Raw genomic sequence first — 16724 nt, 5'->3', positions numbered from 1 at the left:
GAGTTCTGCACATACTCCCAGGGTGCTCGGAGGCCCGCAGGAGATTGCTGCCCCCTTCGAAGGGCCGCTTCAAAGGGCAGTTGCTCTCCCTGTCCAGGCCTGGAAGGCCATGGGCCCTCTATCTTCTCTACAGCCCTGGCCACTCAAATCTGTCTTTCGGCGAACATCGATCCTCCTTCCCTTTCACATTCAAGTGCTGCCAAGATAAGAGCAACAACGTATGGTTATCTCGATGACTACTTCTTGCAGTGCCTTGGACCGGATCTACCAGCCCTGAGCCCCGAATCTTCCACTGCGCACACGCTGTTGCCTCTCCTTTTTCAACTGTCTCATGATACAGCACTCCCTCAGCTAGAAGCAGTTTCCTGGTGCGCTTTCCACTCCACCCCCTTTTGTCCGATGTACTACCCCGGAGGCAGTCTACCCACCCCCCTCATTCCTTGATGCCCTGCACACCCCCACCCTGGCTGGAAATCTGTACTATCTACTTCCTGTACCTCCCCACTGCAACATGTGCCCGTGCCTCCAGCATTGATACTCTGACTGTCAGCCTCGAACTCAGGTTTGTTTTAAATCATTGCACTGTCCTCTATGCACTGCAGTGTGTGCCCTCTGGGATTTTCGAACTTGGGTGTGTTTATATCACTGCATCCTCTACTATGGACTGCATGGTGTATCTTATTGGATATTCAAACTCTGGTGTGTTTTTATCACTGCACCGTCCACTATGTACGAAAATTGTGTATCCTCTGGGATATTTGTACTCTGGTTTGTTTTATATCACTGCACCCTCCACTATGTACTGCATTGTGTATCATCTGGGATATTCGAAACATTTTATTTTTACTTCACTGCACTTTCCACCTTGTACCGCATTTGTATGCCTTCGATGACGATTCATTATCTTTACTTTCCTCCCCTCCTCCTCCCCCTCTATATCCTCACCTTATGTCACAGCACTTGCACTGTCTGAAAAGCTGTTAGGCCTACTACGTCTGTTCTGTTGTGTGTTCCACCCCTCGTTTAGTGTCTCTGTTTATTCGCTATCCTCCTGTCTGTATTGTCTGTCCTTATCCTCCCCCGCCCCTCTTTCGTTCATTCTATGTCATTGCTCTTTCACTATCCGAAATGTTGTCAGGCCTAGTGCAATAGTTCTGTTCCATATTTCGTTTGTTTGTACTGTATAACAACCTTGTGATGATCTTGTCTGTGCCATTTAAAAGCTTGTAGCACTTGCTCATTGAAAAATGATAAAAGGCCTTGTTGGAAGGTTTGCTTACTGAATTGTTCCCTTGTTTCTTACCCTGCCTTGAAGTGCTTTGAAACACAGCTTCTGTGTATAGGCGCTATACAAATGACCAATAAATAAATAAATAAAGGGAAATTAGTGTTACAACATAAAAGTACAAATGGCTGAGTCAGCTCTCCTCCCCATGTTGGAAAGCACGGAGTAAGGTAGCCACCGTAGACGGGATGGTACACTCAGGTTCTCAAAACAAAAGCAGTTCAAAACATGGAATATGGCCCGCATGGCCTTCCATGTTAAAGTCACTTTTCTCTTGTTCCAGAAGGTCTTTCACAGTTCAACAAAAGTTCACGTAGGTCTCCTTCGATCTTGCTCAGACCTCCAAAAGCAAAAAGTACATGTAGGTCTCCCTCTGTTGGGCTCAGACGTTTCAATCACAGCACTTGCAAGGGTTCCTTTGCACAAGCTTAATTCACATTCTTTAGGGGTTCCCTTCCCCTAACTTATCACACTTCCGGTCTCCCTCTGTAGAGCTCAGACCTTTTCCTGATGTCAAAGACTTTCAAATGTGCGAGGCTTTTACTATAGACCTCCGCAGGACCACTTCGACTTTCCCTTCAGCTCACACTCTGGTGTTATTTGCCCCAGTGCCTCTTCATCTGGGTAGTTCAGTATCATAAGTGCAGGAGTTCAATATTCACCTTTTCACTTCGCCTTTTGCCGGGGTTGATCTTGATCATCACGCTTTTTAAAGTTAATTCACTTCGTTGCTTTATAACAAAAACATTTCACATTTAGCTGAGACTTTTGAGTGGACTACTTCCTTTCACCGGACCACTCTGTTATTCTTTATCAATGGCTTCTCAGTTATCAGTAATTTAATGTTCCCCCACAGGTCTGCCTTCCTTGGCATTCCATCTACAAGCGTGCAGCCGTCAACTGTGAGATACACTGTTGCAACTTCAATCTTTCCATAATACATTTCAGTCTTTCATGTCGCTTGCCAACTCACCGTCTGTGTTCATTCCTTTCTTGTCTTTGCCGTTTTAATTCACGAGTCAAGGTTAATACCACAGGCTTGGCCTCACCTCCACAACTCTGCCGTTCACCCGGAAGGGTCGCTGGTGCCTTTGAAACACAATGAGGTCTTCTTGTCTGGGATTTGGCCTTCTCCATGTATCTTTTACATATTACGGTTCGTTGATATTGATATTTTATTTATATCGCGCTCATACACAAGTGTTTCAGAGCGCGATGAGGCTAGGGAGGGGAACAAGGGAGAACACAAACACTGATCTTACCACATTGAGTATGCTCATGTGCAGGGGAGAGGGACGGGGGAAAGTGCAGGGGTGAGGGGGAAGAAGTGGAAAGTGCTGAGCAAAGGAAAAAACAACAGCAGTGGTAGTGCAGCTAGAAGTGGCAAGTGCTAGGTTTAAGGCACAGACAGTGTGTGTCTGATAAGTGCAGAAAAAGGGGCGGGGGACTGTAGAGTTACAGATACAGACCCCAAGTGCAAGGGTTGCCAGGAGGCAGTGTGGGTGCATGGCAGGGTGAGCAAGTACCTGGGCCAGAAATCAGAGGGTAACCAGGTGCACAATGCCAAAGCATAACAGATCATCAAGGAAGAAGAGAAGCGAAGGCAGAAGCAATGAGGAAGGTCATGAGCTGCTTCCGAAACCGGAGATGGTTCTCCTCAAATTTCAGAATGGCAGGGAGGCTGTTCCAGAGGGAGGCCACAGCTGAAGACCGAGATCTACCCGAGCTCGTTTCTTTGAGAAACGACTGACCCTGAGGGGTTTGGAGGTGGAGGAGCAAAGAGCTCAAGAGGTAAGGTATTTCGGGAATCTCACTTGAAGGTATTTTGGACGCAGGCCCCAGAAAGCCTTGTGGACAATGCAAAGGGTCTTGAATTTAATCCTTGCAGCCACTGGGAGTAATGAAGAGATTTCAAGGCTGGAGTGATACGATTCCAGGGCTTGAGGCCAAGGACAAGTCTTGCAGTCCAGTTCTGGATGAATTGCAAAGGGCGGAGAGTAGAAGTAGGTAGATTTAGAAACAGGCTGTTGCAATAATCCAACCTAGAGAGAACCTAAATACCTCTGAGGAGGTGCAGTTGGAAGTTTGACTTTTTAGAGACATCAGAGATGTGGGAAGAAAAGGAAACCGTGGAGTCGAAGATGACCCTGAGGTTTTTAGCATCACAGGTGGGGGGTGGTGGAGGGCCAAGGGAGGCTCGCCAGAGAGTAACGGGAAAGGCGGGTGAAGGTGTGCCGATGAGGAGGATCTTAGTCTTGCTGGCATTCCGGCAGAGATCGTTGTCGGCACACCAATCCTGAATAGCAGACAGGCAGTCAGAGACAAGAGAAGAAGAAATGGCTCGAGGGAAGCTTGAAAATAAAATGAGTTGTGTCATCAGCATTGCACTGAAAATTGGAGCAGGAAATGCGATGGGCGAGAGTTCACAGGTATTGGTTGAAAAGCCTGGTTGAGAGGTTAGCCCCTGGGGAACACCACAGGTAGAGAGAGGGATAGAGGAAAGGAAGGACCCAAGTTGGACCTGGGAGAGTCGATCAGAGGGGAAAGAAGTCAGCCAGGCCAGAGCCTGATCATTGATACCTAGGTTCTCACAGAGACGGTTGAGAACGATGGTATGGTTGACTGTCGAAGGCAGAAGAGAGAGATCGAGTAGGATGAGATCAGAGGGGATGTTAGAGTCAAAGTTGGAGAGCAGATGTTCACTGATGTTCAGGAGAGCAGTTTCTGTGTTTCTGGCGGCTCTAAAGCCAGACCGATGGTCGTCGAGACAACCAACAGAATCAGAGTCAAGGTTAAACTGCGAGATGGCAAGCTTTTCCAGGATTTTTCCCAGGAACAAAGTGATGTAGATCGGGTGATAGTTAGCCGGGAAAGAGGGTCAGCTGTGGGTTTCTTGAGAAGAGGGTGCACAAGAGAGTGCTTCAAGGGGGAGGGGAAAACGCTCCAGAGGCAAAGGAGAGGTTGCAGAAATCGGCCAGCGCAGGAACAAGGGTGTCAATGTGGTCCTTGATGATATTTGAGGAACAGGGAAAAACCTCTTTTGACGAGACTTTCTTAGATCGGACTTGTCTAGCAACCTTGTCAGTTGAGAAAAGAGGAAAGGACGGGAAAGAGGGTGGGGGTGGGCGGCTGCAGGAGGGCCAGTGAACACAGAAGGAGAAGGGAGAAGAGGGGGAGGGGACGAGAGGGTGGACAGGATGTCCTGGGTTTTAGAAATTAAGTGAGAGTCAAGGGCTGTGCAAAGGGGCTGTGAGGCGACAGGAGAGGTAGAGACTGCAGCAGGGTTGGCCAGCTCCTTGCAGATTTTTAAGAGTTACGCCGAGTTGTTAGATTCTGCTGCGACACGGGCTTGGATATGGGCTCTCTTCTTAGTATGGACAGATAGACGGTATTGCCTTTGAAGCAGGCGGCAGGCCAGTTTGTCAGAGGATGAACAGGAAGCCCTCCATTTCCTCTCAGCCACCCTGCACTTACGTTTAAGGGTAGCTAGGTCAGAGTCGTACCAAGAATTGCACTTGGCTTTGGGCTTCAAACAGATCCTCATGACCGGGCCAAGAGCATCAAGAGTATCAAAGATAGAGTAGAGCATGGAAAGGGCTTTGTCAGGATGTGAGTCAGCTGTTGGGAACTCCTGGGTTTCTCTACCCTTTGCTCTTGTCCTCTATCTGTCACTCTGCTCCAATAGGTTCACCTTCGCCACAGAACATCTGCTGCTTCTCGTGTTCCACCTTGCTCAGAGTGTGTCTCTATGTTCCGCCTGTTATCTGTGTGGGGAGGGCTAATGGGTATCAGATGTATGAGATTAAAGTCAAGTGCCTGACTTTGCCTGACCTGATTAGCAGCACATGTCCAATGAGATATGTAATCCATAGCCTTGTTGCTCTTTTGCCCTCTTCCTCGGCCCAGTGTTTGTGTAGAAAGGGGGGCGGAGTTGGGGTATTGGAGAATCCTATAAAATAGGAGGGTTCATGGGTACAGAAAAGGAGGGAATACCGTGTCTCATCATCGATCGCCTCACCCCCAGTCCGAAGACCCCTCACCCAGCTGATCCTTCTGCACTGGTCCACCCCAGGGTCTTAATCCAAAGGCAATGGCCGTGCTCTGGCCACCTAAGAGAGAGATCCTCAGGGACTAGTAGCTGAGGCACCCTCATGCGTCTTTAATACCACTCCTGGTTCAATACCAGGCGAGTGACTCCCTTCTCCTGGTATTGCTTGATACAGTTCTTTTTCTTTGCTTTCAGTTTTAATTTGTTTAAATTTGGTTTTATTAGTTTTACAAGAATAATAAGACAAAAAACAGACATTAAACAAAAAGAAATATACGTTGTGTAATACACCACCCTTAGCACATGGTAGCTCGATTAAGACAGAACATATTGTGTCATTTGAGTCCCGTAATTTGGCAGTAGTTCCATGTTTCTGGGTGTATCACCCCAACTGTTAGCTTCAACCCACTCCCACCCCCCTTCCCTACTTGGATTAGCATACATCTTATGTCGTAAATCTCCCCCGTCTCACCTGGGATCGCTTCTTGCTCTGTTCCGCGGGAGGATTCCACTTGTGGACGGATCAGGTCTTGTATAGGCTCGCTCGAGTCTCGTCCGTCTCCAGAGCACGTTCAGAGTTCCAGGAAGGTCGCAGTTCCAGGATGTCCAGGAAGAAAAGTAGCGGTCGCTAGGGTTGAAGATTGCGGGAGCAGATTTAGAGGGAAAAGGTGGAAGGAAGGAAGGAAGAAGGGACCAGAAAACTAGGAATAGTGTATTCACCGAACAGCACACACACACGTCTAGTCACTACCTAATGATAACGTTGAGACGCGCGGGGCCGCAGGGTCGTGGCCAATTTATAGAACGTGCCGTGTCCAACGTGAAGGCTGGTGTGAGGCAAGTCACTTGGCATGGCCATGTTGGGAGTAACAAGGAATACAAGCCACGTCGCGATAAGGACCAGGAAGTCCAGAAAGGGCAATTTCTATGGGTCATGACAGCATGCCTCCTCCGAAGACCTGTTCCACCAGGTTTGCCCGGGTCTATGAGATGGAATCTTCTAAGCAATCGAGGGGTATTTAGGTTAGAAACTGGTTCCCAGGTTCTCTCGCTAGGAGGATATCCTTTCCATTCAACCAGGTATTGAAGTCGACCCCGTTTATACCTGGAATCGCATATTCTGGACACTTCATATTCCAGTTGATTGTCCACAATCACAGGACTGGGTCTGCAGGTTTTCCGGGTGGATCGGATGTAGGGTTTCAATAGAGAAGTGTGAAAGACTGGGTGTATTTTCTTCCAGGAGTCTGGTAGCTTGAGCCGGAATGAGACAGGATTGATGATTTCATTTATGGAAAATGCTCCATAGTACCGAAGGGCTAATTTGCTTGGCCGTAGATGTCGTGGTAATAGTTTCGAAGACAACCAGACTTGATCACCAACAGAATAAGAAGGCGCTGGTCTTCTTTTGGAGTCCGCATAACGCTTAGTGCGTGTCTGGGCTTCTTCCAATTGTTCCTTGGCTTCCTTGTGTATGTTGATGAGAGTCTCAATCCATGAGTCGAGAGTAGGTACTGGTGTGGGATGTGGAAGAACAGAAGGTCAAACGGACGGGTGAAAACCTTGACTGCAATAGAAAGGGCTGACCTTGAGTGCTGAGTGATCGGAATGGTTGTAGGCAAACTCGGAGGAGAGACCAGTCGTCCTGAACCTTGGTGGCAAAACAACGAAGATATTGCTCCAGAGTCTGATATACACGTTCCGTGGCTCTGTTGGTTTGTGGGTGATAACCTGATGAGAGAGCGCGTTGGATCCCTAGAATACGACACAGATGTTTCCAGAATTGTGAGACGTATTGAGGTCCTCGGTCCGATATGATCTTGGAAGGAAGTCCATGAAGACGGAAATTTTTTTTCCAGGAAGATTCCAGCAAGTTCTGAGGAGGATGGTAGTTGATACAGAGACGTAAAATGAGCCATATGAGTGAACAAGTCTATGGTTACCATGATGGTCGTGTATCCTCGGGAAGGTGGTAATTCCACAATGAAGTCTGTAGCAATGAATTCCCATGGTCTTGTTGGCAGCGATGGTTGCAGTAGAAGACCCGCTGGTCTCTTGTTATCATGTTTGTTTTGACCGCAGACAGCACAAGCTTTGATGTACTGTTGTACATCGGTCTTCATTCCAGGCCACCAAAACTGTCTTTGTATAAGAGGGTGTTAGTTATACCACGATGTCCAGAGTGAAGGGTATCATGGCAGAGGTTTATTATTCTTTGTTGTAATTTCTGTGTAGGAATGACCAGTGCATTGTCCTTGAATAAATATCCTTCCTTAACACTTAGGTTCCATGGATTCTTCCTTGAAATATCCTTCCAGAGGTCAGAGGACTGGGTTTGCACTCGGATTTCTTCCAGGAGGTTGACTGCTTGAGCTACAAAAGGTAGTGTGGGGAAACATCTTAGGATAGGCCTTGTCTTCAGTGGTTACATAGTCAGGACGTCGAGATAAGGCGTCAGCAATCATGTTTTGTGATCCAGAAACATGAGTGATTTGGAATTGGTACTGGGCAAAGAAGTAGGCCCAACGTGCCTGACGACTGTTCCTGCACTCCAACGACTGTAGAATTTAGATATTCCGATGGTCCGTGCGGACCTGAACTGGATATCTAGCACCCAAAGTAGATGTCGCCATTCAGTGAAGGCTTTGCGGATGGCTAACAGTTCCTTTTCCAGGACGGAATAGTGTGTCTCACTGGGAGTCAGGATTCGTGAGAGGTAAGCAATGGGGTGTTCCAGTTTATCCTCAAGTACCTGTTTCAAGACCGCTCCTATGGCGTAGTTAGAGGCTTCCGTTTCCACTAGGAATGGGCGATTTATGTCGGGTTGGGCCAGGAAGGGGGCTTGTGTGAACTCTGTCTTCAATCGTTGGAATGCTTTATCTTGCGGTGTAGAACAGATAAAGGGGGTGTCTTTCTTCAAGAGAGCAACGATTGGTTGAACGATCTCAGAAAAGGTAGAAATGAACTTCCGGTAGAAGTTGGCAAGCCCCAGGAAGGATTGAACTTGTTTCACAGATGTGGGAGCGGGCCAAGCCAATATGCCTTACATTTGAAGGGTCCATACCAATTCCTTCTGGGCTAAGGATGGATCCTGGGTAGTGAACAGAAGTAACGTGAAACAAGCATTTTTCGGGTTTGGCTAAAAGTTTGTGTTCACGGAGTCGTTGTAATACTGCCTTTACATGTTCTTCATGCTTTAGAGGATCCCTGGAAAAAATCAATATGTCATCCAGATAGACAATGTCGAAGAGGAATAACATGTCAGTGAACACCCTATCCATAAAATGTTGAAAGACTGCGGGAGCATTAGCTAGTCCTAAGGGCATGACTAGATATTCATAGTGACCAAAGGGTGTTCTAAAGGCTGTTTTCCATTCGTCTCCTTCCCGGACACGGATTAAATGGTAGGCACCCCAGAGATCCAGCTTCGTGAATATTACAGCGCCGCTCACAGCTTCCAGGATATCCAAGATCAGGGGCAGTGGGTACCAATCTTTGAGGGTGCATTGATTTAAGCCTCGATAGTCGAGGCAAGGTCTGAGTTCCTTGGTGTCCTCCTTGGGAACGAAGAGCAACGAAGCACCCGCTGGAGATTTTGAGGGTCTTATGGTGCAGTTTTAAAGATTGGTGTCCAGGTATTCTCAGAGGGACTTTTTCTCAGGTTCGGAAAGAATGAACATTCTGGCGAAGGGAATCGCTGCTGAGGGATCTGTATCTATGTCACTGTCTTCAGGCCTGTGAGGGGATAAGGCCTGGACTATGGCAGTTGAAAATACATCAGCATATCCCTGATAGGCCTCTGGAACTTGTATGATATTGGAAACCATGAGTGGTGTTTTTTGGTCTCTTAGTGGTTCTTTAGGAGGTGTCGAGGAGGGATCCAGGGATAGACAGTGGGACATACAGAACTCTGAGCCCACGAATAGTGATCCTGCTGCCCAATTGATACACGGATTGTGCTTTTGTAACCAGGGCATACCCAATATCGTGGGGTAATGGGCTGACTTAATGATGTCAAATGTAATCAGCTCTTGGTGATGGTTTATGGAAAGTTGGATCTCTTTAGTCTGCAGGCTTACGGGTCCTGAAGAGAGGCGTCTTCCGTCGATTGCTTCCACCGGCTGCATGGTGTTTCGTCTCTCTTACGGAATATGATGACTAACAACCCAGTCTTGATCGATGAAAATTCCCATAGCTCCGCAGTCCACCAAGGCCAGAATGGGGTAGGTCTTATTCTTGGAGGGCGACAGGAAGGCCTGTAGGATCACCAAATTGTTTTGTCCAGGAGAGTTCAAGGATGGAATTGATGTGGAGCAAACATCTTTCTCCCGACAACTCGCTCCATCTAGGATCGGGAGCTGGCGTTTCCCGAACGCCGTGGAGGGGCTAGAGGACATTCTCTAACAAGGTGTTTATCCGAGGCACAATACATGCACAGGCCTGTGTGGATCCTTCTCATCCTTTCTTGTGGGGAAATAGGTGCACGGAAGGCTCCTATTTGCATGGGTTCCGGATCTGTGTCAGGGGTTGGGGCAGGATCGGTTTTTACAGAAGTCTCAAGGGAGTTCTTTTGAAAGGGTATCTTGGTCTTTCTTCTTTCAGCCTTTCTTTCCTGGTTTCGTAAGTCTATTTGCATGGCTGGATCCATAAGAGCCTGGAATGAGCTAGGACGAGCCACCCTGGCCAATTCGTCCTTTATATCCTCATTTAGACCCCTGCGAAATAGAGTAAAACTTGCTTCTGAGAACCAATCTGCTTCCTTGGCCAGTTGTTTGAATCTAGTAAAATACGTTAGCATATCCTGGGATCCCTGTCGGAAATCAAGTAACCATTCCTGAGCACTAAAAACCTGTTCTGGGCGGTCGAACATAGTTTTGAGTGCCTGAATAAATCCATCATAATCATCCAGGAGGGCATCTCCTGAGTTGACTAAGGGAGTTGCCCAGGTCAACGCGTTCCCTGTGAGGTGCGAGATTATGAAGCCCACCTTTGCCCTGGAAGTTGAAAAATAGTAGGGCTTAAAAGTAAAATGCACCAAGCAGGAATCCAGGAATCCACGTAAGGACTTTGCCGAGCCATCATATTTGTCTACCACTCCACCCAGTAACACACTCTCCTTGTTAGCGGAGTCGCGAGACAAAACAAGTTGCTTTAACGCAGCATTCTCCGCTTTTAAGTTTTGTACTTCAGTTGTGAGTTCTTGCATGCCACGCATGAGGTCCTGGACTGCTTTCTCCATAGCAGTATCAGTGTTGGTCGTTTGGCGGATCAAACTGTCGTAAATATCCCCCGGCCTCACCTTGGATCGCTTCTTGCTCTGTTCCACGGAAGGATTCCTCTTGTGGACGGATCGGGTCTTGTATAGGCTCGCTCGAGTCTCGTCCGGCTCCAGAGCACGTTCAGAGTTCCAGGAAGGTCGCAGTTTCAGGATGTCCAGGAAGCAAAGTAGCGGTCGCTAGGGTTGAGGATTCCGGCAGCAGATTTAGAGGGAAAAGGTGGAAGGAAGGAAGAAGGGACCAGGAAACTACGAATAGTGGATTCGCTGAACAGCACACACACATCTAGTCACTACCTAATGATAGCTTTGAGACGCGGGGGTCCGCGGTGGCTTGGCCAATTTATAGACCGTGCCATGTCCGACGTGAAGGCTGGTGCGAGGCAAGTCACTTGGCACGGCCATGTTGGGAGTAACAAAGAATACAATCCCCGTCGCGATAAGGACCAGGAAGTCCAGAAAGGGCAAGTTCTATGGGTCATGACATCTTATAAATAATTGCATAACGTGAGTACTAGAAAGGCACAGTAAACACAGTTCAAGTGTCTGGCAGCACCATCACCACTGAACGTGAGTCTTCTCCCACTTTGGTGTCCTTGTGTTTTGCATCTTGAGTCAGGGGGTTGGGGGCTCCTCAAATTGGGAATCAGAGGCAGGTGCAATATATTTATTCCTGAATTCCATCCATAAGGCTTCACATTTGGCCGCTTTATTGTGTAGGGAGGCAGTGATTGTTTCCATCAAGTAGATGTTGGAGGCCAAGTTGATCCATTCGCTCTTTCGTGGAACTGTTGGGGATTTCCATTTAATCACTAATAGGGCTCTCGCAGCCAACAGTGGTTGGGGGGGCTAGGCCTTTCACCCTGAACCAGTCGTCTTCATCCTTTTCGAGGCCGAACAATATGAGGTAGGGGTCAACTTCCCTTTGAATCTCGTCTACTTCCTTGATCCATCCCAGGACCTCGGCCCAAAACACTTTGATGTACGGGCAACCCCACCACATGTGCCAATAATTAGCAGTTTCACCACATTTTCTCCAACATCTCGGGCTCATTGTTTGAGACATTTTAGAAAGTCTAAGAGGATCATATTGCCACCTATGCAAAAGCTTAACTGCATATTGGTTGGATATGGAGGTTTTGGATGCAGCTCTACACATTAAGTTCCATGGGTCAGGAAGTATCTCTTCTCCAAAGTCTTTTTCCCATCTGGCCCTGAGGGGATCTGTGGTTCCCTCTCCTGCCACTATTCGTTACTGATAAATCACGGATATTAGGCCTTTCATTTCAGATCTGGAATCCAAGAGTTTCTCAAATGGGGTAAGATCTTTTTTAAGCTTTTCTCTCCATTCAGGCTTTGTTAGTACCCCTTTTAATTGGATAAACTGGAATGTAGATAGAGTGCCTATACCCAAAGCCTCCGTCAGATCTGGTAGCGTGATGAACAATCCTTTCTTTGCAGTTGCCCCACCCTTTCCAGGCCCGCATCACACCATGATTAGAACCGCCCCACATTGGGAATATGATTGTTTATGCCGGGTGACCACAGGTGACTGAGCGGGGATGGCCAGGTAGTGATTTTGTGCATCTTTTAGCCAGTTCGCCATATGCTCCATATAGTGCTCAGTATGGGGGGGCCTTTGATTCTCCTTTGTACCTTTTTGTATGGGGTCCATAACCATCCTAAGACCGTGGCGGGGGACAGGTAGTGATTGTCCATTTGTACCCATTGGAGGTTCTTATGGTCCCTAAGGTGTGGAATTAGGACGCGCAACTGAGCAGCTTTATAGTAGGTTCTCAGATCAGGGAGCCCTATTACTCCCTTGTCTTTGGGGAGTACCAATGTATTCTATGAAATTCTCGGTTTCTTCCCCTGCCAGATGAATTGCATCATGATCTTTTTGGCCTCCATGACGAACCTTTTTGGTATCTCAATTGGCAACATCTGAAGGGATACAGGAATCGGGGGAGGCATGCCATTTTGACGGCGTTAATGCGCCCTAGGCCAAGAAATTGTGAGTTTGCTCCATTTTTTGAGGTCTGTCTCAAATCGCCGAAGAAGCGAGGGGAAGTTGACTTCATAGAGGTCATTCAGGGTTCTAGTGATCTCTATACCCAGATATTGCAGTGTTGTGTGTTCCAATTTGAGACCTAGTGAGAGGAACCTGACATTGTTCTCTTCAGGGGATCCCTGGAAAGGGAAGAGTATGGACTTGGATTTATTTACTTTGAACCCAGAGAACCGGCCATATTCGTCTATTAGGTTAAGCGCGTGCGGGATGGAGTCTGTAGGGTTTATGTGTAAAAGAATGTTGTCTGCATATAGTGCTGCCTTATATTCCACTGCCCCTAATCTTATTCCCTCTATATTGGGGTTGTCTCTCATTTTTTGTGCCAGTGGTTCGAGGGAGAGTGCAAACAGGATCGCAGAGAGGGGGCAACCCTGCCTGGTCCCTCGTTGCAGTTAGAACCATCTGGAGTATTCCCCATTTACAAATATCGACGCCTTGGGGGAGGTGTATATTGCTCGTATCCCATCCCGAACTTTCGGGCCTATCCCAACTTTCTGTAGGACTGTGCCCAGGAACACCCATGCCACCCTATCAAAGGCTTTTTCTGCGTTGATTGACAGGAGGACAAGATCGCCGGGGAGGTTGTGAGCTGCATGGATGAGCTGTAATGTTTGCGCATGGTATCGGCTCCTTGTCTCCCGATAATAAACCCGACCTGGTCAGGGTGGATCAATCAGGGCATTAGGGTTTCCAGTCTTGCAGCCAGTACCCTAGCGTAGATCTTGGTGTCGAGATTAAGGAGGGAGATGGGGCGGTACGATCCACAGTGTTTGAGGTCTCTCCCTTCTTTGGGAATCACTGTTATCAGCGCCCTTTTAAAAGAGTCCGGTGTGACTCCAGTGTCTATTATCTCATTAAAGAGTTCTGTTAGGAAAGGTGTTAATTGCCCACTAAAGGTTTTGTAGAAGTCGGCAGTATAACCGTCTTCACCTGGAGATTTCCCCAGCGTTAGTCTTTTGATTGCATCTTGGATCTCCTGTTCGGCTATCGGAGTATCATGGAGTTCAGCTTCTGTGTCCGTTATTTTGGGCATAGTGATTGAGGATAAGTAGGAGGTTATGTCGGATTGGGCAGAGGTCATTTCGGAGGTATATAGGTTTTCATAAAAGCTGGCGAAGCACTCAGGTATTGAGCGGGGAGGGTGAGCCGGGGGGTTTGGGGGTCTCTATTATCTGCTTCACCTTGTGTTCCGCCCTTTGTTCCCTAAGTCTGGCTGCTAATACTGCATCAGCTTTCTCCCCCTTTTCGTAAAGTTTTTGCCTGAGAAATTGCAATTTGCATACCACTTGATCGTTTTCTAACAGCCGTAATTCCTCTCTTTTGAGTTGGACTGCGTCTATTTTATCAGAGTCCGCCTCTGTGTTCCCCCTTAATTCCTCCTCTAGCTGATGTATTTCATTACGCAGTCTATTTTCTACAATTTTACGTTCCCTCTTCTTAGAGGAGCCCTCGCGTATTAGTATGCCTCTCCATGTGGCCTTCCCAGCTTCCCAGATCGTTTGTTTGGAGACTTCCCCATTATTGTTCGTTTTGAAATATTCATCAATCTCAGTTTCCATCTCGCTTTTAAAAACCACATCTTTCCAAAGGGACTCATTGCATCGCCAAGCCCCCCCCCCAGTAACAGCTAGGTCGGCCCAGTTGATATCTGCTAATACCATGTTGTGATCTGACCACGTTATCTGAATGATTTCGGAGTAACACGTGGTGCCTGTGAGGTTGGCCGTGCAAAATATATAATCTATACGTGTAAATGTGCTGTGGGGGTTCGAGTAGAAGGTGAATCCACTTTCTCTGTGGTGCAGAGCTCTCCACACATCTTTTAGTTCATATAGTTCCATAATGGCGGACAATTCAGTAAGGGCTCCTCTATGTTGAATTGCCGTTTCCGGTTTACGTGGTCTCCAGTCTATGGACGGGTCTGCCCATTGGTTAAAGTCACCTCCTAGAATAATGTGCCCTGCAGCTTCTACCATTATTTTAGGGATCGTTTTCCCAAGGAATGCGGCCTGTCCGCTGTTGGGTGAGTAAACTGTGGCAATTGTGACCTGGACTTACGCAATATTCCCCACTATCAGGAGGACCCGTCCACTTACATTAGACCATGTCTTCTCCAGCTCAAATCTAATTCCCTTCTTGAGTAAAATTCCAACCCCTCTTTTCCTGAGTGGACCAGAGCCCCAAAATTCCATGCCTCCCCGCCTCCCCAGAATGCTCCTCTCTTCTCCCTTTGCAAATTTCGTCTCCTGGAGGAGGAGAATGTCTGTCGGATCTGCGGAATTCTCTATGCACCAGTGACCTCGAATATGCGATTTCCTAGTGTCACATTGTCTTTGGTGTATCGAGATTTCCCAAGTGTCTGTTACCCCTTACCTCCACCCCCCTACCCCTCCATAGTTGGTGGCGCTCGAGTGAGCCCAGGAACTGAGGGTGCTGCATTGGCGTCCGGAACGGACTTGGTGACAGTGTTCAGTCCATTATCGGACCATCAGTGGGGACCGTTGCCTTACGGTCCCAGTCAAACATACAATCTTAACTTAAGGGTGACCTCCTATCTCATTCCCCCCTCGCCCCAACATCATGTAATTCAACAGTAACAACAATAAACATACAGAAGTGTAATGTTACGTGCACTCCCAGGGTCCTCCTGCGAAAGTTCGTATCCCCTCTTGATTCAGGGGATGCTCTGCATCCAGAGACCCCCATGTCGTTTGTCTTCCTGGATCTCAGTCTCTGTGGAGGTCAGCATCCCATGTTTCAGCCGTGGATGTCACTGTGTCGATTCGCAGGAATCACGAGACATATCTTCATTTTCCACTATCGGGCGTGTTGTTGGGGCGTCTGTATTTCCTTGATCCTTTCACTCTTTCGCCTAGGGCCCTGGTGTTCCCATTGCATTCCAGCCCGCTCGTTTTCGCCACCTTCGTTCTCTCTTGGTCCGTACCCAGGAGGTCAGCAATGCAATCTTTGATTTCCTCCTCTGATCGAAGGACGATTTTCCTGCTTCCGTGCTCAAAGGTGAGCGAGAAGGGATATCCCCATCTGTACCGTGTGCCCTGTATTTTGAGCCATTTCGTCAAGGGGCTGCAGAGGCGTCTTAGCGCTAACGTGAGTGAGGATAAGTCCTGGAAAATCGTAATTTGAGCACCTCCCTTTGTGAGTGGACCGCCGGACCTGGCCTTCTCAAGGATCCTAGTTCTGTCCTGGTATCGGTGGAATTTAGCCAGGACCGAACGGAGACCGCCAGGCGGTCCACCCGCCCTATGTATTCATTCAGTTTTGGGTTCGTCAATTTCTTCATCTGCCGTTAAAATTTTTATGATATCATGGATCGTGTCTTTGAGGTCTTTCTCGGTTTCGCCTTTGCGCTCTGGAATTCCAAAAAAGCGTAGGTTATTCCTCCTTTCTCTGTTTTCTAAATCGTCCATTTTGAGCTGAATCTCCTCCTCCCTTTTTTCAGTATTTCGTATCCTCATGTCCGTTTGAGTCTCAAGGGTGTCAATCGAGGCCTGATTGTTCTCGACACCTTCCAGCCTTTCCTCAAAGCTGTCCATTCTCTGGGTGATTTTATCAATTTTACCACTGAGATTGGCCCCCATGTTTTTTTATCTCACTGAGTAATGCGGCGATGTCCCCTTTGGTAGCAGCAGCAACACCCGCTTCCGAGGTATCTGTGGACATGGTGGTTGTGTTTCGGATGGCTGGGGGGGATGGGGCGTAGGCAAATCTAGCTAACTTGTGTTGTGCGTCCATAAGATGGGTCCTAGGTCAGGAGGCACACGAGCCTGGATCGGGGGCCTTACCCTCTTTGGAGTTGCGTAGGACCTTAGGAACAGGGCAGTCTCGAATATTTAGTTCTACAAACGGTTCGATGTAAGGCCAAAGGGGTCTTCAATGAACATTCCGTAGAGCCATGGGGCCAGTCCTTTGGTGAGTATACTGGCAGTGTCCGAGATTGCAGGTCTCGGGTACCTCCCGTAGGGGGGAGCGTGTGGCGACCGGGCGGTAGTGGAGTGCAGTAAACACGTTTATTCGGAGGCCCCTG

The 16724-nt window shown here is 48.0% G+C and overlaps 1 protein-coding gene across 5 annotated transcripts in view; it reads left to right on the top strand.

The window, feature by feature from the left end:
* BRIP1 (BRCA1 interacting DNA helicase 1) overlaps positions 1–16724 on the top strand; it is a 2318009-nt gene that overhangs the window by 1882492 nt on the left and 418793 nt on the right. The window lies entirely within an intron of this gene.

The sequence above is a fragment of the Ambystoma mexicanum genome, chromosome 9 (genome assembly GCF_040938575.1).
Source record: "Ambystoma mexicanum isolate Mex_15411 chromosome 9, UKY_AmexF1_1, whole genome shotgun sequence".
NCBI lineage: Eukaryota > Metazoa > Chordata > Amphibia > Caudata > Ambystomatidae > Ambystoma > Ambystoma mexicanum.
The sequence above is the reverse complement of the archived record's forward strand: the minus strand, read 5'-3'. Positions and strand labels throughout refer to the sequence as shown.